Source organism: Anomalospiza imberbis, chromosome 6, assembly GCF_031753505.1.
Source record: "Anomalospiza imberbis isolate Cuckoo-Finch-1a 21T00152 chromosome 6, ASM3175350v1, whole genome shotgun sequence".
Taxonomy (NCBI): Eukaryota; Metazoa; Chordata; class Aves; order Passeriformes; family Viduidae; genus Anomalospiza; species Anomalospiza imberbis.
In genome coordinates this window covers 13,718,259-13,744,958 of record NC_089686.1, presented here as the reverse complement: position 1 = coordinate 13,744,958, position 26,700 = coordinate 13,718,259, and the positions used below count along the sequence as shown (strand labels likewise).

The window sequence follows — 26,700 nt, the reverse complement described above, 5'->3', positions numbered from 1 at the left end:
TCATATTGAATGTCTTACTGTGCCTCTTTTCAGATGTTCTTTACAGAATTGGGCGCTGCACCCTGATCGTGTTTGGTTGATATGGGAGCTGGAGCTGCTCTCCACAATCCACCTAAGGGTACTTCCCTTTCTCCCACCAAATTGAGAGAACAAAACAGTGCTGCCCTGACTATGGGCTCAACTGTGGGTCTAACAGCAAGTTGTGCTACATTAGCAGTACTGCAGGAGAATCCTGGAACTGATGCTAACTCCCAAATAAAGTTCAAAAGGAAAGCAAGATGTTGAGAATTAGATGACAACAGGCCCCCAAATTTACCTTCTTTTAATCCAACTGAGTCCTTGCCCAAGAGTTTTAGTAGCGTGTCTTAAACTTGGCGGTATCTTAATACTTTCTGTGTGTCAGCATTTTGATTAATGTCATTAATCTATGCCTCCTCTGCCAGTCAGGGTTCTGACATTATCTGTGGGTGGGATCCAGTACCTGAAAAGTTTCATTGTGTTCCCTGCTGTTTCATATCTGAAGAAGGGCTTGCATGCCTGAAAGCTCATCTGTTCTTTTCTAACTAAGTCAGTTGGTTTAATAAATTCTATTACCCTTCTGTACTAACCCTGCCTCTAGTCCCTTGCCCGTTGCACTGCGCATTTTCCTCAATTACCCTTAAATACAACTCTTTCCTCTTCAGTTTTATACTTTTTTCCTCTTTTCCTATTTTTTCCTCTATCATCCCTTTATGTACATTTATTTCCTGTATCTGTTGCCTGTTTAATTTTGAAAAACAGAACATAAAACACATTTAAAAATTAGATTTCTGGCTGTGCTGTTTATATTCTTTTGGTCTGAGTTGCCTTTCACACCTATAAGGCTTAGTATTTTTTGATCTATTAATCTTTGCTTTTGAAGACTTCAGCATTCTCCTAGTAGCAGCCTGTTTTTATGAAAAGCAGCATTGCAGGACAGACTCAGAAAAGCTAGTTAGAGTAAGATTTGTTTTGACAAAAATGACAGTCAGAAGAAGTGTGACCTGAAAGTATTTCATATAACAATTTGGAGTAAAAGCACTCTTAAGATTTTAAGAGAGCAAAAATCATTCAAGTAGGTAAATGTTGAAGTATGTATAAATTTTTTTATCCCAGTCATTCAGAGAACATTTCATTATGAAACAAGGAATTCACAGAAATTACCCAGTCCACAGTGACTTGTCTCTCATACTGTTCCAATCCACTATGAAAACACTTAACTAAAAAACATTTTTTCATCACGACTGAAGATATGAGCATGCAAAAACTTTTATCAGTGGATATCTTTCTGTAATTATCAAAATAAAAATTAGAAGTTAAGTTTACATTTGAAATTGCAGAAAAACACACTCCAGGATTCCAAACACACTTAACTCTTCATTTTGGGAAATAATGTCACTTGTTTTGCCCCCTTTATATTCCTGTAAATCACTATGATGAGGGCTTAGAGAGGGGACTTTTATCCATGTCTTTCATCAGTGCTTACACTCTGACCATTAATTCAGATGCAGTTTTAAATACAGGTCAATTGCATTTTCAATACATCTTGAAAATTTTTCTGATCATTTTCTTTCCTGTCTCAAAGTTGTTCTTACCCTCTCCAAGACATCACAGAGAAGTTAATGTAGAAATGACCTTTTGGTAGATTTCTAAGAAGCTGTCAAATCAGGCACATAAGTGAAGGCAAATTTCAACTATTACTGTAGCCTATAACTTCCTCATCATACTGGAAATATCCCTCAATAGTGTATAAAAAAAGGCATTCAAACTGACTTGTTGCAGTAAACAATGCTGTAGCAAAAATAGTATTATAAAACTTTTTCGACCTTTATGGAAAAGTGTTAATTTAATGGGGATTTCTAGAAAAAAAAAGGTGCCAATTTAATGCAAATTCAGGGGGGAAGGTAGATTGGAAGGTTTTTCTTGGGAGGTATAAAAGCTGTAATGAGTGTAAAAGATATACAAACCTAATAATCATGAAAGCAACATTCTTTTACTAGTGTATATTAATTGCCTCATATCATGCTGGCTATATGTAGAAACATGATGTTTTACCACAAGTATGATGAAATCCATCTTTACACTAATTTTCAAACAGTTCTAAAAGTGGATCCTTAAATCAATGCCTTGTGGAGCTCCCTGGGGGCTCAAATAGATCTTCCTCCTACTGAAGCCCAGAAATATCAAGGTCGTCTTGAATTCAAATATCTAACCCATGTGACTAAACAAGTGTGGTTGATTATTTGAACAAATTATATGAGACTGAGCCTTCTGTTTTTGCTCCCCTCCTTTTACTCTGAGGTTTCTGGGGGCATGGGCAGAGCACATTGTATGAAAGCAGAACATGCAGCCATAGTGGTGAAGGTTTACTGTGGAATTTGAAATGAATGTAGAATAAAAGGTGAGAAAATTCAGAGTTTCATGATTATTTAGATTTTTTAGTGTTTTACTTAGCTGCTATAATGCAATCAGTGGGAGAGGTGAAGGATATGTCCTTCAAAATGTTAGAAAGTGTGGAATTTGTGTTTGTCTATTTTCAAAATTTCTTTCAATCTTTCTCAGTAAAGAGAAAGATTGCCTGCTTCTAGTGGAGAATGCTAATAGCCAGATTGAAATTATAAAAATAATATAGAGAACTTGATATAATTTTCACAAGACATGTAGTGATAGCTGCTCATATGGGGTATGAGCACTTTACCACCCTTTGCAGTTTAACAGCTGATGTTGACTCTGGAGCAACGGTTGGATTTCTGGTATGCTTTGGCAACCATTTGAGAGAAAGATGAAGATATGTGGTGTCAGCACCAAACTACTAAAATTTCTAAAGTCTAATTCATGATGTTTGTCATCTTGAGATGCAATTGCATGAGAATGAATGATGTTGCATTTTATTAGCTATGTTGAACTAGAATAAGGGACATGTTGATTTGTATAAAATCAAAATAGTAGAATTACTGAATGAAGGATGTTTACCATATCTGATATGGTATCTTCCTTTGAAATTTTTTGTTGAAGTTCCATCATCTACATTTGCTGATTATTAATCTCTCTGTGTCAGTTGGATTATGAGTTTCTTAAAATAGCCACAAATTAGGAGAATCTTTATGACATTCTTACAGGAGTTTCTCTGGAGTCACACAAAAAAAAAAACAAAACCCAAAAACAAACAATCAAAAAAAACCCCCAACGCAACAAAAAAACCAAAAAAACCCACAACAGTCAAAACGTGTGACTTCAGCTATCCCCAAAGTCGTGTGTGGAAAGTGCTTCAGTGCTTCCAGAAGAATGAGGGAATGTACTACAAACTGGATATAGTGTAGAAAGAAACTGTATACTGTCCTTCATACAGAATGATGAATAGAGACATGACTCTTTATAGAGTTGTAACTTTAAAAGGCAGTTTTATTGACTTGCAGAATACCTGTAAGTCCAGCAAAAGATTAAATATTATCTCAGAGAAGTCCACTATAGTTTAGCAAGAGATCAAGGAGTTCCATTAATAATGCAGTAGGAGGCAAAAAAAATATATATATAGCAAAAGTTTATATAGCTCTGATGAGATTCCCCTAGGGAACTGGAAGAGACACAATAGGTGAGAAGGAGATAAGGGGGGGGAGAGGGGTGGGAAATTATTGCCAATCTAGAAGGAGGAGGCAGAACAAATTATTCTAATGGCAGTTTTTAGGAATACATCTTGAATGCACAAGCTGATAGCAATAATTGAATGTGATAAAATCCTAGACAGTGAACTTTCTTTTAGCACAAACATGTCAAGACAAAAATATCAAGTCACGTAAAGACCCTCCACCCTCTTCCTGACATCATGGTTCAACATTAGTCATGTTTTACAAACTTATCCTGAACTTACTGAAACAAAATTTAAACAAAAAAAATCCATAATGGGAAAATGGAAAAAAAAAAAAAAACTATCACCTATTCTTCAACTAGCTGTGGTGGGAAGGACTTCTGGAGGTGCACTGTTTTTATAACTCTTTAATGGAAAAGTGAAGAGATAACATTACCACAGTTCTAAAATCCTGGAACTATATGGAGAGTGTAGGTAAAAAGTCCAGCTGAGGCCATAGATTAACATATAAACATTATGAAGTACCATGCTAAAATTTACAAACATAGTTCAAAATTAATACATTTTGCCTTTCATGTTTGCTGTTAATGAAATCTGCAAACATTTTGAAATAGAGCAAAGAATATGGTCATTCTCTTTGTCTGAAGATGAAAGGAAATTATGAGTGCTGAGAAGCCAAAGAAACTCAACTTGAGTCACACTGAGTATGATTCAGAAAGTTTCTGCTTTCTTGCTCAAGTCTTGATAGCAGGACTGCCTTTTCTTCACCCCTCAAACTGCATACTTTCCTCCAGGATCCCAGCACATTTAGTTTCTGGCCCATGACTGAGGATGTCTGTGGATTTGAACATAAGAGATAGCAATTGCAGAGCATGATTTTGACATGGACCCCCAGATGTGACAAAATTTATATTAAAAACATATCAGGAAAGGACAGAAAAATAAGTAAAATAATTATTATTCCAAATAATTGCTTTAAAATTTGGAAGTAGCAGCTGAGGTGACTAACCCGGGAACAAGGACAACCGGGGCCCACTGAGGGTTTTGTAATCGTCTGGGTCAGCATTTATTTACTGTTTGATATAGTGAAACCAAGAGCTGCTGGTCACTGCAGACCTGACATGCCAAACTCCCTGTAAGCTTACATCTGAGGGGAAGACAACACACATCATTGCTACAGGCCAATGCTGAAAATCTCTGTCAAACAGCAATGAAAAAGGTGAACACCATCAACTGCACACATCTCAAGGCAGAAATGAGCAAACTACACCCACAATACAAGAAGAAAAACGTGTTTCCTTTTAAATATGCTGTAGACAATTTTTCAGTGCTCACAATATTAAACTGTATGGTATTAACTGAACATCAGTGTGCAAGATCTGTACTTGTCTTCTGTGGCTTTAAAAAGTACATTTATGGGAAATTATGCCACTTTAGCCTCTTCCTCCCAACTACAGAAAAAAAAAATCCCAGTGGCTTTCTTTCTGTATAGTTTCGTATACATTGTGTTTTATTTGTTAAGGAGAATTTGATCTTTTGGCAAGTGAATCATCTACCATGCCCCATCTTTTCATCCTCAAGAGGGTAGAGCCGTAGGCTTTGTATCAAATTGTACAGTACACCATTTTTTTAAGTTGTTGGAGTTTATTTCTAGTTTGCAAATTATTTGATTGAGTCAAGTGCAGCCATGAGGTGGAAAAGTGGTGATAGATGAGTATGATAAATACACTTTGATGAAAAGTGCCTCAAGAAAGTTGTGCAGATGTATTCAGCTGTATAATATCAGATTTCCATGAAAAGGGTAGCCATTGATATACTAGAAGCACTCCCACTAATGGAACCAAAATTAGTGCAAGCTACTTGCATCCTGTGCAAAGTTAACTCTCCCTTGTCACAGCTAAGAGAGTAGTAGTATTTTAGTAAATCTTGATGCTTTCCTACTCGCGTTTTCAAATGCACTTTAAATTAAAACCTTTCTCAGATGAGAAATAATTGGGGATTGGGATTGCCTACTAGAGCTGTATTTGGAATTTTTTTGCTGTATATGTCACTTAGGAGATGCTGAAGTGAAGTTTTGGTATTCAGTGATGTGGGTTGTTTAAGGACCCTGGGCTTGGGCAGGTACTACCATGGACTATGGATTCAAGTGCTGCTTCTGTCTGAATTATCTGCATCAAAGTATCATGGGAACTTCACACTAACCTCACTTTACCAATTACAGTCTGGATATACCCACTGAATAATGAAAACACAGAGAAAAAACATCGAGAACTAGTGATGTAAAGGATTTATTCTGGATTTTTTTTTTACTCTCAGTCATATCAGACAATTTTTGTGTTAGATTTTGGCCTAAGAATTTTCATTGAAATCTAAGGCCTTCAAAAAGTAAAAAAATCCAGAACAATTTTCAGTGAGGATATTATTTCCCACTCTAGAGATTCTTTCTAGTGAAGATATTATCTCCCACTCTAGAGATTGCTTTCTAGCAATAGATGGCTGTGAATGGCTATGTCTCCATTCAGGGCAATGACTTCTGAACTTCTTGAAGCACTGCTACAAATGAGCAGTCCCTTCTACAACACCAAAGCAGCCCTGGTCTTTCATGTGCTTGAAATAATTCAATTTTGGTTTTTATGATTCTATACTTGGGTCTTAGCTCTGCTACTGCTGGTTATAGTTTCACAGAAGACTGTATGGGCCCCAGTGTAAAGGCTGATGGCTAAAAAAAGAGTAGTTGCAACAGATTCAGCAGAGGTCCATGTACAGCTGCCAGGTGAGAGATGGGTCCTGTTTGTCAATACAACATGAAGAATACAAATTAAATGGAGTTCTTCAAGCTTGGTATGATGTCAGTGAAAGCAGTGGAGCTTCTCTGATTCATAGAAGAGTAGCACCTCAACTGCAATATTTTATTATTGTATTTAAGTGGGTAATTGTATATGAGGAAACTGTGCACATTATATAGATTTTTTCTTTTTTGTAACAGCAAAATGGGATTTTACCAAACTTCTAATGAGAAGTCATTTTTAGTATGTAAATTTCATTATTGCCGGAGAATGTGTAAAGCATGACTGACTAAATTCCATAGTGTTTATTTTAAACTGTTCTTTATTAGTTATCAAAACATTTTCTGTAGTTCACTACCCTTCTCACGTAGAGGGATTTGTAGAAATATTACTTGGTAAGAAAGGGTTAAAAAAATGAAAGATAAATAGCTCCAAGTGTCATTGCTTTAGTAACAATAATGTTATGTCTCTGCTACAGTGCATAAAGAAAAGAAAAAAATGCTGACAAGAAAAGAAATATCACACTTTGAAAAACTTTACTGAGTCTAAGGAAGGCACTTTTAAATTTGTGCCAGTTACAGTAATTAGTAAACTTGTTCTTAATAGTGTTGTTAAAATGTAATTTTTTCACACTTTCTCTGACTTTGACACTGCTGCTTTTTAAACTTCATTTTGCACTTTGTTCCATTGTTCTTTAATCTTCTGCACTTTGCATTTAGTATCACTGAAATTTCGCACTTACTATGTCAATAACATCTGGCAAAATTGCCACCTATTAAGAGTAAGTGTTCTTTTTTCTCCTGTGAGAAATGTGATGGTGTATTATATTGGTTTCCCTTGAGAGGCTAAGGAGACAATTTTAAAGCAGATAAATGCATTAAAGAAATAACCTGAACTACAAGAGAAGGTTAACGAAAGTCAGAAACTTTTTACATTTTTTTTTCTTCCATCCTATTTTTGCCTTGCTAAAAGCATCCTATACATGTGGGGAGTTCAGTTATGCTATGTTTTGCACATTTGGATGTATGTTACATTTCATAATGCTGCTGCAGGATATGATTTGTTCTCACAGGCTTTTGACTACAACTTTTTCTGGCCGTGTTGGATAAGTGTCAGTTTAGTGATGTATTTCAGCAAATGTGCTGGTGAGCTGAGCACTGCTAGAGCATTGTGAAAACACAGAAGTGATTTTCCAAAGATGATGTAGCCAGGAGTAGGCCTGGCTTTGCATTCTCCAACTCCATGGTCAAGCACTATTCCAGTTCACTTGTGCATGAAGTGAGCGTCAACTTCCTTCTCACAGCAGAAATATTCTACTGAAAGAGGACGTGATGGGTTGGAGTGAAATCATCATCCTAACTTCCTCTGTACTTACCAGCCCAGATAGAAAGTTCCTGACCTTTGACCCATAGCCAGAAGATTGACACACTTTGTATGTGCTGTTTCCAACAAGGCCTTTCTTGTTGAAGTTAGGACATACACATGCATGTCTGCATATAGTCTGGCCTTTAAAGTGTACAACCTTTTTCCAAACTGTAAAAATATCTTGAGTATGCAGGTGTTGCTTATATATACCATGACTGTAAATGAAACTGAATTTAGGGAATGAAGTACAGCTTAAGTGACAGATTTTCCTTGGCCATGGATAATATCTGGGTGAAACTGAGCCCTCCATGCTATACAAATGCTGAAATGATGCTGAAATTCACATAATTGCACACAAGGCAAAGAAGGAAAAAACTTCACAGGAGAAAATTCTGTACCACTGATTACACTGTGGGGTCAATTTTCATAACACAGTCTCCCATGGCATTGCAGGAATGTAAGCTGTAAATGGCTAAAGAATATACAAGGTGTTTCAGGGTCTGTCAAAGACCTAGGGAATCTTTCCTTTGACTGTGGGAGGGCTTTGGCCTGAGTCATTATTATAAAAGCCAACTATATGGTTTGATTGAAAAAACAAGAGGGATGGGAATACAATGAGACCCAGGGATTTTGGTACTTAGGAGGATTGTGGAAGTGCATTCCATATCTGCAAAACCTCGTGTCAGGACTCAGTGTTGCAAACACTGTGATATCAGGCTTTGCATGAGGGATGTGAATTTTGCACCCAGCTACACACACAGCCCCAGTTAGCATAATGAGAACTGTGCATATATTGAATCACAGAGAGAGACTTGAGCAGAAGAAGGTCTGTCCCCATGGAAAAGTGACTTAACAATTAGACTAAAGAAATATACGGTTCTAAAATTGGTACACTTGAGCTTTATTCAGCATATTGTTAAAGAATAAATAGATACATTCTTCATCTCTGTACAGATACATGTATGAGACTTAAAACCATAAATGGCTTGAATTTGTATGCTTGAATTCAAAAGAAGTTTTACTTGAGTAAAACAACGTAGAAATGAGTTCAATGCCTTAGTGACTTTGATATATACGATTGCTATAGAACACATCTAATCTAAAATAATTTGAACTAATAATATTACAGATTTGCTACAGTTTGGCTATAGTACAATGCATATTTCTATGGTTTTCAATTTGCACATAATATTTGTAATGGCATTTATTCACTTTTTTCCATATAAATCTACCCAGGTGATGTGTTGCTGCTTAAACTTTGAATGTACATCTTGGAGGACATAGAAATAGCAAAATAAAGCATGCTTGAATATTTTTGCTGTTTTCTTTCTTCCATGTATACAATTAAGACTCAGATATTTGCATCTCAATTGATCCTCTATTATAACATGAAGTTTACATATCACTGGTTACAAATAATGAGGTAGTGAAGAACAACAATTTTATTTCTCTTCTCAGATCTTCCCTTTTCTTAGACTTCACTTCATTCTTTATTGACTTTAATTTAAAAATCTTTTCGCTGATGTGAATGCATTTTCTTCTAACAAACTGATTCTTCTGATGTTTTTTATTTAAAAACAATTTTATATCCAAAGAATAGTATTCTTAGCAATACACAAGTCTTTAATGAGTACAAACATGAATCAAATGCTTATGTTGTCTGGTGCTATCCAGCATGATCCTGCAGTGCTCATTGTTAGCCTTCTAAAATTGTCATCTTCAATTTCTTAATTTAGAAAAGACAATTTTTTTTCCTTTTTATGAAAATCCACCAAGAATTTGCAGTTGTGATTCATTATCTTCCAGCTGGAGTCAGAACTGGAGACTCAAGCAAGTTCTTAAGGTGACTGCTTGACTAAACTGCCCCAAAAATCAGTTACTTTTCTGTTTAAAGACACATTGTGATAGATTACATGTAGCTAGCTTGTGTGAGCCTTGCTCACACTTTGTAATGATTTTCTTGGTAGGTAGTTCCCATGATTTCCTGGGGAAGATTCAGAGAGTAAGTCAAGGTTTGGCAACTTTTCAAAGTTGAGGTGCCAGATGGTATTTTTCTTTCCCAAATTAGAAGTTAAGCATGCTGTTTGAAACTCAGCAAGAGCTGGGAGATACTGCCTTTCACAGAAGCAAGATGCTGCCAATCACCTTTTTGGAGGTATCATCTCTTTGCACAAAGCCGTGGTTTCTCAGCCCCTGTTGAATGTGGAAGGTGTGGGAGCCTCTGCCTTTCACAGGTGCCCCTCTAAAGAGGTGCTTTGTCTCCCAGCTCCTGAGCCCCGTTGTGTGCCCTTAAGAGACTGTCTGTGGACCACCCTGGACAACCAAGCTGAAGGCAGATGATCCCTAGATAAAGAATTATGTTGAAGGAGCAGAGATGCATAATCTTCAAGGGAACCGGTTTAGATTGTCACAGTGATGCCCCCATCTGACAGGTCTTTCTCTGTGCTATTTTCATTGTCCCCATGCTGCTGTTTTTGAGGTTGTTTGTTTTTCCTCCAAATTCAATTGTAAATAAGTGACTAAAAGGTCAGGCTTTCAGCCTATAATATATATCTTTAGGCAGTTATGCTCACAGTAGGTACTTCAGGGAAAACAAATTTGTTTCAGGTAGGCAAGATTTAGCTGCCAGCACCCATTTTCTGGCACCTACATTTTGGGAAACATCATAGTCTACTTCTCTGTTCAGCTGCAGCCTGTCAGATGAAAGGTGCTGCATTTTACATTTTTGAATCTCTTTCATGTCGCCAGAGGTCACAATCCCTTGTCTGGGAATCACTGAACTTGTGAATATCCTCATGGCACAAGGCCCTTTAAGTCTTCTGCTTTGTGAACTAACAGGAACAAGAAATGTTAGAAAAATGGCACCTTTTATAACCTGCAACGTTGGAGATGTCTGGTACTGCTAAACTAGCACCTGCACTCAGTGAAAGGGCAACACAAATATACTAAAAGAGAGGGGGACTTTCTGAAGCAAGTAAACACATATCCAGAATGGTGGTCTGGCTTGTCCCTCAGTCCAAATGCAGGCTCAGCACTGCTCAGCTGTTTGCAGGAGGCGAGTGTAGCCAAGCTGTGGCTCTTGAGAGAAGTCTGAGTAAGTGAATGCATGGTCCCAGTGGCAGTCCTCTCATGCAACTAGTAGGAGCCCTGCTGTGTTATTTGAGTTCACAGTGGCAGGAAGAGCTTTGGAGAACAGCATCCCTGAACTGCTTTAGCACCTGGGCTTTTGTTATGCAGCGCACTGGCTCACTGGTTTCTTAGGCATGAGCATGGCATTTCTCATGAGTGTGAACATCAGCAGATTCATATCTGACTAGAGGCTGACAAGTCAGAGGACTATCCGAGGTCCAGAATGTCTTGGTGACTAACCAAATGATAGCTCATCTCCTGCCAGATCAGAAAAAAGAGTGTAGGAACCTATGTTGATGCTTTCTTCATCAACCTACTAACTTAACACCACCTTTAAACAAAAAGAAATGAAAACCAACTTGACATTTATCAAGATAGCTCGGAGACAACAAATATGTTGCAAGCCTGAAGACAGGTGCATTACCACTAAGAAGGATTTTGTTATGAATGTTCTCATTACAGTGTGTCAGGGATAACTAACAGCATAGAGTTTGTGCCTTGAGGTTCAGCTTTGCTGTTGTTATATTGCTGTCACATGATTTTACACTAATCTTTTAGATTAAATGGTTAATATAGAAGTCTTTATTCAATTAACAAAGAAGTAGTCATTAAGGGATGGTGATTGAAATAAAATGGTGAGAAATATTATCCTCTTAAATAAGAAATTACTGCATGAGTGGACAAAAACAGTACAGCAAGGGATGGAATAAAACTAGAAAAGGGCAAAAGCAATACTGAGACATGCCTCAGATCTCTGTCTAGAAGGTAAATGTCTAGAATTTACTTAAGCTTTTTTTCCCCAGTCTGCATGATACATGTAATGTATATCCTAAGTTCTGCATGTGAGTGTTTGCACATATTATGTTTGGTATTTACTCTCTCATTGGTTTCAACTGTTTTAAAGTTTGCTGCTGGCTATAAATCTCTCACTATAGCTTTTATGTGAAGTAAAATAATGGACTCTTTTCATGTGATTATCTGTCCTCCTGTCCAAGCTGAAGGATGTGTTTTAGTCTTGGACTTTCGTTTTAACCTGTATTCTGATCAGATCCGACTGTAATAGTTATCCTTATTGTTATTATTGTTATTTAAGTGATTTCAATAGACTTCTGGCAATTACCTGGAATAATGCAGTCTGTGTATGACAGTGCCAGCCAGCAAAGAAGAAGGGAACCTGCCTACAGACCCAAAAGAGCAAACACCCACCACTCTACCTATTAGCTAAAAAATGTCTTCTCTATCCTTATAGCAGGTAGGCAGATATGAAGTGTGGTAATTACCTGTCCCTTATCTTATCAATAATTAATACTTTTCACTTTCATTATGTTCTTTTCCTTCTGGTTACTACACCTTGTTCATCACCACACTTGCTGTGTGTCTTGTTCTATGCATTTCCACAGCTGTCACGTGTTCGTTTTCTTGTGCTTTTCTTGGACAGAAAGGCATAGAGAAAATTTTAGATTAATTTTTATAATCAGTATGTCTCTACATATATCTATATATTGCTAAATGTTCCAAAAGAAATCAAGATAATGGTCATTATGATGAAATTGGAGGGGATGGTTTTCTCTGCCTTATGCTGCCAACATCATGTCAGCTGTAAGTAAAAAACAATAAGCGCTAGAAGCAGAAGTCTATGTTGTTTTGCAGGTGTTTTGATTATATTGACTTTTTTTTTTTAATAGTCCTCTGACATATCTACAGGCATACATTGCACTTGCACTCTGCAGGCATGTGCAATCTTACTGTAATGCCCAGCAGGGCGTTCAGCTGAGCATTTTATTTGCCTCATCCTCAGAAGTACGGAGGGTCTTTACTTTTATCCTGGTGTGATGGCAGGACCAGGACTGACAGAGCTCACATTTCCTCTATCACAGACAGAAGCTGCTGAGGAACCTCTTTGACCAGTGTAACTTAGCATAGCTTTGCAACAGTTCTGTGCTGCAGTCAGCCTGTTCTGGCTGCAGATGGTACCCTGATTCCTCCTGCTTAAGCATCCCCTCAGCTCACAGCCAGGCTCCTGCTGAAAGTTACTGGCTCCTCAGGTCTACTGGCATGAGTCACAGAATGGCTTTCCAGTCCAAAGCAGCCAAAATGATGCAGCTTAACGAAATAGCTTTTATTGAATCAGGTTAGGGAGCAACTAGGTGAGCAGGAAGTGGTAGCTGTGAGAAAATGGATAAGAGGAGAGCAGGTGAGGGGGTTTCATCTGCAGTGAGAAGAGGGTGCATGAGCACCACATAAGTGATGCCAGAATCCCTGCCTTTCTACTGATATAGGAAAGGGGAGAGACTTTTTGTGCCCTTCCTTCCTTTTTCCTAAACCAAGTCTATCTGTCATATAGAAGCACAACAAACTCAGTGCTAAAACTCACTTATTTATTATTTTAAGGAGTTGAACAGCTGTTACCCCAGTCAGTGAACAGTTTCTCTAATGTTTTAGTCACAGATCAAGTATCGAGAGTAGAACAAACTAATTTCTCCCACTAGCTGCCTTTGTTTGAAGTCTTGCTTTATATACTAGGTTAATTTATTAGATCTTTTTCATTTTCCTTTAGCTGGTTAGTATCTAAGGCCTAGATGTGCTGCAGATAGCTCGCAAGAACTCTATTTTGAGCAGTGACCAGCTCCTATCTCATATGAAACCTATAAATAGGTCTGGTCAGAACTTCAGCAGTAACAGCTTTAGGAAAACAAATTATTATAGGAAGTGATTGATGTAGTGACTAAATAGGTTGCAATCTTCCCCTGCAGTAGGTGGTGCTCACTGCTTAAATAAAATTAAATAGTGACAGTGATGGCCATACCAGTTTTTAGTTGTGTCCTAAAACCAAGGATGGACAAATTGTGAGAAAGGAAAATAAAATCTATGAGAGAGCAGAGCCTTGTTTCATAGGGTGCATTCTTTCCAGCTAATCTTTCTTGCTAAAAAAAAACTCCTCTGCATGCTTTCTTGCTGCAGGGACACCAGGTATATTTTAGCGTACAGTATACTTTAGGAAGGTCTCAGAATACCAGAAATGTTAATTTTTTGCATAATTAGTGCTATTTTTTGTGAGAAAAATTGATTGGTAATTTATATAAATGCTAACTTCACCTGTTCAGCTGCTGTTTGTACGGACTCAAGGCAAATTGAAGTTAATAAGAATTTGGCCCAAATGCATTTGAAAACACCTATAACTGCCTGTATGTGTTTTAGGCAAAAAAATACCTTCAAAAATGCATTCTTCTGTCCTGTGTCGCTTGTGTGGTGCTGTGGAGATTTAATTTGCTCACAGATCCAGCTACCTGCACGTGCCTCTTCTCAGCCCTGGTGCTGTGGCAGGGATCCTTCTCGCAGGTTTTCCCTGCACTGCTGCTGCTGCTGCAGGTGTCTGCAGCTGGACTCTGCACCTTGCCCTGTCTGCCTTTCCTGTCTCAGCACCCGAGGCTTTCCCCAGCAGTGCAGGGACATTGCAGATGACGTGTGCAGACTCCAGTGGGGCGATGAGAAGCCTGTGTCCATACTTCTGTACTGAACAGAAGAAGTCATGGGAAGCAAACCAAGCCCCACACGTTCCCTTGTATTAAAATTCTGGAATTCATACTGGAATTTTTGATTCAGGCCGGTCTTGAATTTTTAGGAAAATTTGGACCAAGATCTGAATTTTATTACTTATTTCTATAATGGTTTTGAACTGGATGCCAAATTTGTGAGCTCTCTGTCTAAGGTCTTGGATATTATTCCCTTAAAAACTAAAAAAATAATTTCTCAGTAGTGAAAGCCTCTGTTTCGAGACTTTTTTTCAAAACAGCTGATCTGGTTACCCAAGCAGAATAAAAATGGAAATTGCATGAAAAATGTGTGCTAAAATTTCTGTAATTTGGTTTACTATTTGTATATTTGCAGTTCATTATTAATGTTCCATAATAATACTTCACCTGGTAATAATACATATTAATTCCTTCATATTTCTAAAGCCCTATGAGAACCTAAAGAAGTGCAAAGTGTTACTAAATGACTTAAAATTCCAGCTGTTTTCCCTGCAATAGATATCATCTTAAGTAAGAATGAATATTAAAGAAAAAATATAAATTTTCCTAAAGTGGATCTTCATGGACCACCTGACAAAGAATATTTATTGGCATGCTTTCCATCTCTTTTTCTTGGTGATATGTAATTTTAGTTTGATTTAACTATTACTTCATTACTTTAAGAATAAAAGTTCACTGAGGCTGACACTTGTCTCACAAGGTAGACTTCCACTCCAGTAAAAGTGAAGTAAACCTCTCCTTTCCAGTCAGAAGAATATTCTCCTGTACTGCTTTTTTCATAAATATTGCTGCAGTGCTTAATAATGTCTTCTGTATAGAAATCTTGACTCTCTGGAGAAATACATTGCTCTAAGAGCCCCAGAGATAGGAAAGTAAAATCCTTAGCTCACTACCTTAAACCTGGCATTTTCTAGATTCAGTGTTCTGCATGGCTTGATTTTGTTTTGTTTGAAACAATAGTATTTCTATTACTATAGAACCTGTTGAAATGCAGACTGTTAGCATGCTAATGTAAATTCTGAAAAGGAAGCTAATTTGTACTGTTTTCTTAGGCTACAACCAGGATTTTTTTTGTATTAAAAAAAAAGAAGGAAAAATTTCGATGATGTAAAGGTCCATGAGTTAAACTGCAACTCTGTGTAACATGGAAAAAAGCCACCTGAAAATACGTGCAAAATGTGTTTTGAGCTGCAACAATGAACTCTTTCAAAACAATGCTGTCACTGTTTCAGTACTTTAAAGTGACACTGTGATTTTCAAGTATTAATAAGCATCCAGGGGGAGCTAGGGAGTAAAAATTTTGCTTTTTCTAATGGTATATAAGGAAATATGAATACAGAGAGAAGTAGTACAAATGACTAATTCGTATTTTGGGGTTGGGGCTTTTTTTACTAGGAACTTTTGATAAGAAACTGGTCAGCCATTCTGAGAGTGGTGGAAAGCCTGTCAAGGTCACTACCAAGGACAAGAGAGTCAATTAGTATGCAGATCAGAGCCAAGGAGTTCAAAGGTATTGTTCCAATTCAATCACATTAGCCAGGCCAGTAATGAACAAACGGCATGACCTTAATCAGGGAGCCTGAACCACTCATTGAAGGGTAGTCTGTGTGTCTCTGTGTGTATTTGGGGGGGACCAGGAGGAGGGGTTAGGGTGGCAAAAAGGATGTGGTTTCTTTTGTTGTTGTTGTGGTTTGGCTTGGGCTTTTTTTTTTTTTTTTCTTCTTCTTCTTTTTTTTAAAGGGACAGCAAGCCCAGTCTGCTTAATTAGCCACCAGTAGTGGAAACTTATTTCTGGGTTCCTGTGTTCGGAAATACAAAATTGCTTTTATTTTTGGGTGATAACTGAAACAGCTTCAAATGGACAGGTGGCTTGAATATTTTAATAAAATGCATTCAGTGATATGCTAAAGGGTATGCAGGAGGAGGGAGATAACCTTATGTAAAACACCAAACCAAATTTTACAATTACAGTTTCTCTCACACTGTTCTAATTTTCTGAAAGTCAACACGCGAGGAATATTCTGAGTGATTTTTTTCCCCTTAAACATAACGTAAAGTAATCCACACTCCAGTTAATAATGGAAAGGGTGCTTATTTAGAAGAAATAATTCTTTAGAATTCTCAGTCACATAAATATTGCATCGTACATAATTATATTTTAGATATACAAATTGCTAAGTTGTTTCATGCTCTCAGCACAATGCACACTGCATGTTTCGGTGTACTCAATTTAGTACAGTCAAAAAGCAGCATTCATATTCACCTTAACAAATGCCCACTTTATTATAAGCTTACAAAATACATTTCTCTGCTATTTTTCATGTATACATGAGCTCTTTCAAATACTTCTACAAAAATGTGTACATAGTGAGGACACAATAATAAAATGACAGGATATATCTGTACTCATTTATATATTATAATGTCTGCATGTTTCTGCAAAGTGGTTTTTGAATGCATACTTAGGATTCCATTGAAATTTCTACATAAATCAGGTCTGTGTTCCCTTTTTATAAGCTAATGATTGAATTTGGTAGCCAAAAATACTAAAATAACATTTCAAAGGGTAACATTTTTCTGCATTTGGATATGTAAACACATAGTTTCTGCATGTGGAAAGATTGAAAAAAAAACCTCCGCAATAAATCAATATTAACCATTGAAAATGTGAATGATGTTTAAAATACATTCTCATGGTTTACCTGCAAGTTTTGTGTTCACGTGGTTTACTTACAAGTTATTGTTTTGTGTTTATACATACAATAAATTATAAGTTTTCTGAATCTCTCTGGGTAACATTTGCTCAACAGTTACTTCAATTGGATCAGATTATCAAAGAAAGCTGCAGGCTTCATTGGGGAGACTGCAGAAATCATTCACTTCTCTGTAAATGAATCGTAATAGGCAACTAAGATTTTCGGAATCAAGGGGCACTTGTTTTTTTTTTTTTTTTTTTCCTTTCACTCTCTTCCTCTCTGTTCTTTGCTGGGGAGGTACTTCATCATATCTCACTAAAACGGAAGATGCATAACAGAAATGAAACTATTCTAGGCTATGAAGCACCCTAGGGGTTCATGAATGTTGGGGGAGGAACACTGATTATACAATGCAATAACATATTGAGACACTATTTCAGTTTTACACTTGGTATCAAGTAAATACAGGATATCTCACCCATGAAGGGTGATTATCTTTCATGAAGGGAGGAAATGAGTTATTAAGGTCTTTCTCAGGAGCAAAACAAGGATAAGAATCTTTATTAATGTAAGAAACATTTTTTCCCCCTACAGTAATATACTTCCTTTTTAGCAAAGATATGGAATTTTTTGTCTTTAAATTGTCTATATCTCAGAATGGAACACATATCAGTTTTAGCTGACACCATTGCAGTGCTTGAGAATATTGTTATAAAACATGACTCATTTTTTTAATCTAGATCACAATTAATAACATTTTTAAGCATGCAATGTCTATCTCTCATAAAAACACTTGTAAAGTATTTGACATTTGATTTGAGGATATTAAAAGATTGTTTAAAAATAAACATACACCAGCAGAGCAGAATTTTCACACGATTATTCAGATAGTCAATAGGTCCTCTTTGATCATATTATTATGATGCTTCTGCTGGATTTCAGTCTAAGACAGGCGTATTTTTTGCTCTCTCTCTCTGTCTCTGTCTCTCTCTCCCTTCCCACCTCCCCCACCAAACAAGGTCATAGATTTTTTTAAATGAGGACTAGAAGTTCCAAGTACAAGATTAAGTAAGTTCTAACAGTGTTATAAAAGTAAGTGCTTTTTTCTATAATAAAAGGTGTTTAAAAGGTTCGCTACAGCTTTAAACAGAATTACAATTTACTTCTTTCAAGTGTCCAGGCCATAAATTCTTCTCAATTCCCTCTCTCTCTCCTTGTCGGAATTAATGAGATCAGATTTGATCAGGGCAGTGATGTGTTCAGAGCCAAATCACACAACAGCGCGCGTGCGGTAATGGAATTTGCATCTAATGCATACATAAATCAAACATCTTTCTGGACATTTTCATATGCATAATGTCATTTCATCCAGTTCTCTCTGTGCAGAGGGGGAGATTTTTCTCTCTGAGAGAATGACTTTCTTTAATGCTTTCATTTTATTTTCGCTGACTACAATCCCCGAGAATGCGCTCGGTCGGAGAATCTTTCGGGGCGCGGTTGACAGTTCCTTTTCCAAGAGGGGTCCTTCACATTTATCATGCCTCTTCCTCGGGGGCTTTGTTATGCAAATGTGGCTGAAATTGATAATTCCAAAGTGCTTCATTTCGGTTCCTTGGCGGTTGGAGATGGTAGATAAAAAGAAACTGACAAGACACACTGATTGCCCTCAATGCTTGTAACTCTCTTGCTAACAAGGCTCGATATTGTTAAAAATTCCTATTGTTATCAGGGTGGCAGTTCCATTATGCAGGCCTTGCAAATTTCTCATTTGAATATTAACCCTTTAATCACCCAGTTCTGCTCCCCTCCCCCAGCCCCAAGCTAGTTGCCCTCGGGTGGGTCAGAATGCAAACTAGGAAATTATTACCCTATTATTAGTGAAACCTATGTATGTGTGTTTTGTTCTGTTTTGTTTTTTTATTGGTTTTAGTTTTTTGATTTTTTTTTTCTTTTTGTTCCCTAAACTGCATCTATTAACCATTTTTTTGATGAGAATTTTTTACTGTAAAAAAAAAAAGGCTCTAACAAAACATATCTAGCAGAGACAGACAGAACTGAATTGTTTAAAGTTAGGTTTGGGAGAATATTTACATCAAAATATCTGTTCAGAGAAGTCAAATTCAGTAGCTCCTGGAGACTGGAGAAGTTTCATTATTTTTAACTTGTATGTACTTGTACTTTATGTTCTAACTTAGGTAGGCCTCAGGGAGGGGATAGCGTGTCTTTATATACCAGAGATACATGAGATTTTTAGCTGCCGGTCCTACTGGCTGCACCATCCCTGTCTCAGGCTCACCAGCAGCTAACTTCCAGCCTACAGACAGGTGGCTGAAATAAAGGAGTAGAGAAAAAGGGAACTTGAGAACCACAAGGATTTCTGGAGCTGTGGTTTTTTTTTTAATCTTGAAGGACAGATGCCTATAACTTCCACTGTTAAGTACATATTATTAATGACATATTTCACTTACATAATTACAAAATACTGTTAATAAATGGAAGGGGAAGGACTGATTCAGGAACCTGATGCTGCAGCCCCTATGATTCATAAGAGTTTTGCTTGTAGCTTCAGTGACCACTCCATCAGGACCTAGAAATGACATAAAATCAGGAAATGATGAGTTCAAGGTAAAGATTAGGTCACACAGCAAAAGAGCATGACTGGTTGCTAACAGATTTACTCATTGATTAATGAAATTGTGAGGTCTGGAATTGCAAATATCCCTGTAATATTCCCCCGTGTGTGTGTCCATAGAAGGTGAATTCTTTTCCAAGAAGTTCATGCCTTCAGGCTCATAATACAATTATAGATTAATTGTAGTTTGTCATTTTTTCTGGGGGTACCTGACAAAGTTCCAGTTAAAGTAAATCTTGGTGTGACAAAGGTAAGTAGTGCAGATGCTGGATGGAAGTGGAGAAAGGAAGAACTGGCACTGCAAAATGAAGCAAAGTTCACTGCTATCACCAGGCAGCTGCAACAATATAATATTTCTCTACAGTTGCTAAGAAGATGCATCTTCACCAACTCAAGTCAAAGGAATGTCAAAGTTTTCCACTTTCTTAGCTCTGAAGTCTTGCAGAGATGTGTCTGCCAAATTACAGTAAATAAAAAAGACACTTGCACAACAGTAACTGAAGATTTCTCTCCCGCACTCTATTAAAAAAAAAGAAAAAGAAAAATAAAACCCTCTCATGTTATTGTAGGAACTCTTGGGAAGCTCATATGTCTTTCTTTCATTTACAGGTGTGATGGCAGATTAAATCCATGACAGGAAACAGTGATAATGCCCACTGTAGAACCATGTGAGTTACAACAGCTAAATTTCCCATGCTGGTGCTTTTTCTTTCAATTATCTGAAAACACCCTGTTAATTTTTAATGTGTTCATACCCTCATTCTGTTACCAAAACTGCTATCTTCCCCCTCCCCAGCCCCGCTTCTTACTTCAGAAACAGATTTCACTAAACCTGGCTGCTGTAAACTCATTATATGATTCTATCATTTATTCTATCCATTAGAGTAACCAGTGTTAGTGCTTTTTCCCCCTACTTGAGTCTGTCAAGTGCTGTTATTTATGCTCAGTGGTATTAATATCTCTGGTTGTATTATGGTTGTGCACTCAAAATCTCTAATACAATCTAAGCTTTGCAATAGAGACTGCATCAGCTATCAATAATCAAAAAGTCTCATGCAAGTTGTAGGTATTAATAAGAGTCAATATTACATAAATGTAATTAACATCTTCTGCTTGCTATAAAGAATAATAAGCAGTACTGATGGTTTTAAAAAGATCCTCCTCTTCAGAATCAGAGAGCGTGCTCATATTACGAACAAGAGAATTAAAGATTTGACAGTATGATTTTGACTGTTTATTTTTTTCGGTTACCCTTAACAATGACTCTTCTGTTACCTGGCTACATAATGTTATCTGCTGTCTTTAGGTAGAAGAGGGCTTAAAAGTTGATTTTTGCTTTCTCTGCTTGATTTCAGTGGGTCAATTTCACTAACAAAAGAATTTTCTCGTTTTCTGTAACAAGAAAACCTCTTAGGTAATTTGTGACCACAGAATTAGTGCAATACAGCTAAACTAATATATATGCAATGGTTTCATTATGCATAAGAGCAGGCACTCTTTACTTTGCAGCCCAAAACACACAAAGCACCCATTAGAATGAAGAGGCCTGTGATGTCTCTTCATGTGCAGAGTGTAAAGGTACATGAATGTCCTTGGTTGTTGGCATTTAATTTACCAGTTGCCTCTGTAGTGGAGCCTTGGCAGATTCAGCTTGAATCTGAAAGACAGGCTGTCATACTGAGAGTCTGCTGCCTACTGCTGAAATTGAGAGGCTTGGCAGATATGCAAACAGTAACTGGGTTTGAGTTGTTTTGATTACAAGTTAAACAGAAAGTCATTGGCAGGGCCAATATAAATCTGCTGAGGTTTTTTGGCAAAATCTGTGGAGGTATTTCTATAGATTCTGCAGAATTCTGTAGCACCTTGATTTCACATCAAAGAATGTCCACCTCTGAACCCGTTCTGCGGATAAATGTGTCAGAAACGTGAGTGAACATGTTTAACTCACTGAGAGCTTCCAGATTCAGAAACATAAAGCGCATTAACAACATGCTGTACCACAGCACCGTTGTACACTTGATAAATTGTGAAACCAAATGTTTCACTAAAGTTCAGGTGGATTTTTGGAGAAGTAAATTAAGGTAATTTATAAACAGCTGGAACAGGAAGGCAAAATAGATTTTAATGGGAGTTTCAGGTGAGCAAATGAAAAAAAAGGATTGGACCAAGTCCTGAACTCAGCCATGTCGGTTGAAATGCTGAGATATTTCACCAATATATTTTTTATCACATTAATCAAGATTTTCTGAAGCTGCTTCCTGCATGGAATGCAGTGCTTTAACAGTGGTTCGACTTGGTACACTTCAGTCTGCAACTGGCTTTTTTCTCCCCTTTTTCAATAACTTTGCCTGAAACATCATATTTGACTAAACATCCAGACCTGATAAAATCCCAATGCTCATCCCAAATTTATTTCCTTACAGTGTTCGTCTCCCTGCCTAATCTGCAATGCTCAGTTGATAAAAGTAACACAAACTGACATTGTATAAGCAAAAAAAAAGGAGGCTGTAAACTTTAGTTATATGTGCTTTTACAGTGCAACCTCTGCTCAATTCTAACGTAGTGTTTTGAACACTAACACATCCTTTAATAAAATTGCCTTGCAATTTTAAGGCAAAACCACAATAATTTTGGAGGGAGGGAAAAGAGTACATATAATTGTCACTCCTATTGTTTCTGTCTGACTGGCTGTAGACAGATTTCTGCTAGGCTGGCTAGAAACAACACATTGATTTACAGAGGCAGGAATATCTCCACAATTCAAAGGGCTAAGACACCTTTATTTGAAAACTGAGAATCTGTAAAATGTGGTAAAGTTCTTGGAAAGGACCCAAATGTATGGAATCTTTTTCTCATCTTTTTTTTTTTTTCCTTCTCTTCTTGTGTCAGCCACTTTGCCTATTACAGCTTTCTAGGCAGGAAAAAAATGCTACCTTTAAATTTGCACAAATTATTACATACCTCATGTTAATTTTTACAATAACCTAATTGATTAGAATATGAACAATGTTATCTAAATGCTCTTTATTTTCAGTTCTGACAAACTGAAAATGCACATTATTTTCCTGTGAGAAGTAAATGTTTTCTTTGGAAATTAGTCCACTGATATTCTCTTTCTCATACTGAATGTCCTTTTCTCTTGAGCAAACAGAATGAAAGAGTTTATATGAATGGACCACACTTGACTCTGGTTAATGGGTAACAATAGCATTTTAGGAATTTCATTTTCAGATGTAGGTTAATATACGCTTTTTGCCTTTTTTTGTTGCCTTTCACTGTTCCATATACTTCTCTTCAAAAAAGTGAATTTAGGAAGCTTTAAGCAGCATACACACCCAATACTGCTACCCGATGCAAATTTTTAGAGAACGCTTATAAATGTCAAATCTCTCTGAAAGTGATATACTTTTTACTGTTCTGTCTTATAATACAAACATTTCACTGCAGCTCGGAGCTTATTTTTCAAAATATACAGGATTTTGATATATGGACAACAGGAGAATATGTATTTTAGATATAATGCCATAAGTGCTCAAAAGTTATTTCTGAGCTGATTTAACATGGAAAATCTCCAGGTAGATTAATTTTATAGGCTGCTTTTATGGGTGTAACATTTCAAGATGAGAAAGCCGTGCTTCTGAAATTTAGTTTCGGCAGATTTCATTGGCACCTCCATCTCCATCTTTTATTACCTTAAAGTTGAAATTTAATCTCTCTCTTTTTTTTTTTTTTTTCCCCCGATTTTTACTTAATTCCTTACTGAATTGGCTGGGCCTGCACTTTTGTTCTCAGGTTCTGTTGTGTCTGTTGCAGTCTAACTATTTACATTCTGAAGGAAGAAACAAAATAATTACAAAAGAAGCACTTACATAACTCTGATTAGAAAATACAAGACCTGTGATGTAGAAGATTTTTACTGGGACAGGCAGCTATAGAAGGAGGTTAAACAAATGCTCCCCAAAACCCTCTTTCCAAATGGCTGAATTAATTATAGTGGTAAGAGCAAGTTGCCCAAAACCCAGTTGCAGTATTGTAGTAAAGGCAGAGCTTGAAACTGCAGCCCTTGCACGAAAAATCTTCTGCAACATGACTTTTTAAAGAAACACTTCTTTGTAACATTATCAACAGAGGCTGTGTTGCAATGACAGGAGGAGACAGAGGCTGTGTTGCAATGACAGGAGGAGGGCTATACGCAAGCATGTTTAGTAATGTTTCTACACAACTTTTACTATGGATTCAATACACACTTCATGTATGTGTCCAGAAAAAAACTTATGAATAATAGTGCACATTTAGTAACATGTATGTTTTTCTATTTCTGAAATATAATACTGAATGTATTGAAACTGCATATGGAAAGTGACTTTCATGCATGTGTTAAGGATGCTTTATAAACCTCAATACCTCAGCCATTTGGTTGGTTGTTGTTATTTGTTTCTTTGACTGTACCACAGAAATAGTATTCTGGCCTGATGGACTGCAAAAATTGATAAAAAAGGAGGAATATATTTTTTAGACTTCAGAAGTGCAGATTAAGGGAAACAAAAAGAAGCATTTAAATCAGAAAATGTGTACGTGTGTCTTTGTGAGTGTGTGTGTGTGCGCGCGCATGCATGTTTGGAAATTCACAAACTAACACTTTCAGGCTATGATCTCAGTTTTTATGACTGAATTACATACTTTAAAAATTGATCTCATTAATATAAATGCTAAGAAACTCTCCACAATTGTGGTGCCTACTATAATAAAATTCTCTGTGAGAGAATGACAGAGATACAAAACACTAAACAATGATGATTTCCCTGCTACCAATGCAATTGCATAAATTAGGTGTGCATTAAGTTCCCAATGATTTATAGCAGTTGAAACTTACAAAAAATGATTACATTTGATGTTTCTTTATAAAATACAAAAAAGCTGATATTTACTCACAGAGTGGTTAAAAGAAGCAGGAAATAAATCTAGATTATAGACTGTCTTATAGAGATTTTTGTATACCTTTTACATATTTTTTTTCTGCAAATTTTCCTTAAAGATATATTTAATTAGTCAAACTTGCATATGTGATTTGTTAGTTTGGAAAAAAAAGTTTTTTATTTTTGCTCCTCTTGCCCTCCTCACAGCTAGCCTATTAGTGGAAGTGGCATTTTATTGATTAGACATTTAATAACAATATTCTTTTATATTTGCTCAAATGTTTAACTGTTTGCATTGTAGCTGGTGTAAAGGTCCCTAAGAATGGTACAACTGAAATGGGAGAATGAAGAAATGTATTGGCTATGACAAGAAGAAGTAATTGCTTTTCCTCAAAGGATCAGATGTGGTATAGTTGTTTGAAAAACAATCTAAACAACATTTTGTTCACCATTGATTTTAAAAGCATTAAAATTAGTTTTTATGCAGCTATACTCATTAAGCTTTTATGTATACTGTGTAGGGTGAATAGTTAAGAAGCAATAAAGCATTCTGCAGTAAAATATACTTTGCCAGTTGTCAGAAAAAATAAAATACATAGATTGGGAATGTTTGTTTCCTGTAGAATATTGCGATATTTGCCATGTTAATTACAATCCAAATAAAGCCATTTTATTTGTGTATTTTAAACAGCCTTGTAGCTGTAGATGGCTAATACAACTGTTATTGAAAGTGTTGTGTTTGGGGGTTGTGTATTCATACTGATGAGAAACAATCATCAGTTACATATATCTCAACAATTCTTTAATTCTAAAAATAAATCTTCTCTTAGAAATTGGTGTTCCAAAGTCTAACTGTAAATTTTAGCCTCAAAAAACAAATGAAAGTGCCATGCTGTGCAATTTTCTTCTGTACTCCCTTTAATTCCTCACATCAGTATCTGCATTCATACACAAACTAGTTCCCCTAATTTCACTGAAGTAGTTAACAATTTATTAAAAAAAGAAATAGTCTGGAAACAGCAACTGTCTAATGCCCAAGGAAAAAAACTTATTTGGTTATTACTTGGAAGAGCATTACTTGGAAGAACAGTATTTTGTTTCTCAAAAATGAAGAGAGGAGTATATGAACAACACAACAAGATACCATCAGAGAGAATAATGCATATAAAAAAGAATTCCTGTTATTGTGTTCAGGTGTGTTTGTGAATAAAAAATGGAATTTTGAAAAGTCAATTAAAATGCATTTAAATTCTTTAACACCAGAATTCTTTAATGTGAAAAATTTTTCAAGACAGTTTGTCAGTATTGCTGTAAGAACTGTGCTGTGATCAGAACTGGTCTCCCCCACCTATGACTGTTAGATGGCTCAGAAATGCATTACACCTTCCTGTCTCAAATGAGGAGACCAGTCTTGAAAACATGGAAGTACTTATAAAGTAAATAACCTTTAATTAAATATCATTGTCTAGCATTAATCTTTATAGCTCTGTTCCCTATGGAAATAAAAGTGGATATTCAATTTGTTTTGATTATGCACGAATTTTAACAGAAGTGTTTCTTTCTATATTGCTGCGTTCTTCAAGAAAGCAGCATATTTGTGTCGGCATAAGCCATTAAGAAGATGGTTCCTCATTAATGTGAAATAAGAGTGACTCATTTCTGTTGTATATAAATAGATTGACATTTAGAAAGATTAATTATTATTTTTAAGAATAAATATCAATTCATATGTGGCTGGTGTAACCTTCCTGTTCAGCCTGAAATCCCAGTTATTTTCAGAGGTAACTGTGAAGTGAAATACAAAGTGCTTCTATTGTTAAATAGGTATTGTTTGTGGTACCTGCTGATTTCAGGGATGTTTAGTTGCACGAGTCAAGATACACTTCTCTTCTGAACTAGGATTCGCATAGTAGTTCTTTATATACATGCACAAGACAGATCAGGGGCACATACTTAAATCCTACTTCCATAATGTCATGAAAAAAAACTCCGTTCAAAAGGGTATCTTCAGCCTCATACATTTTCATTCATCTTTTCCA

The 26,700-nt window shown here is 36.4% G+C and overlaps 1 long non-coding RNA gene across 1 annotated transcript in view; it reads left to right on the top strand.

Annotated features, from left to right (window-relative positions):
* LOC137476625 (uncharacterized) overlaps positions 1-26,488 on the top strand; it is an 87,613-nt gene extending 61,125 nt beyond the window's left edge. The window contains exons 3-4 of the long non-coding RNA XR_011000472.1: positions 20,355-20,413; positions 24,963-26,488. This is a non-coding gene — a long non-coding RNA (uncharacterized lncRNA). The remainder of the gene's footprint in view (positions 1-20,354; positions 20,414-24,962) is intronic.
* Positions 26,489-26,700: the final 212 nt, after the last annotated feature.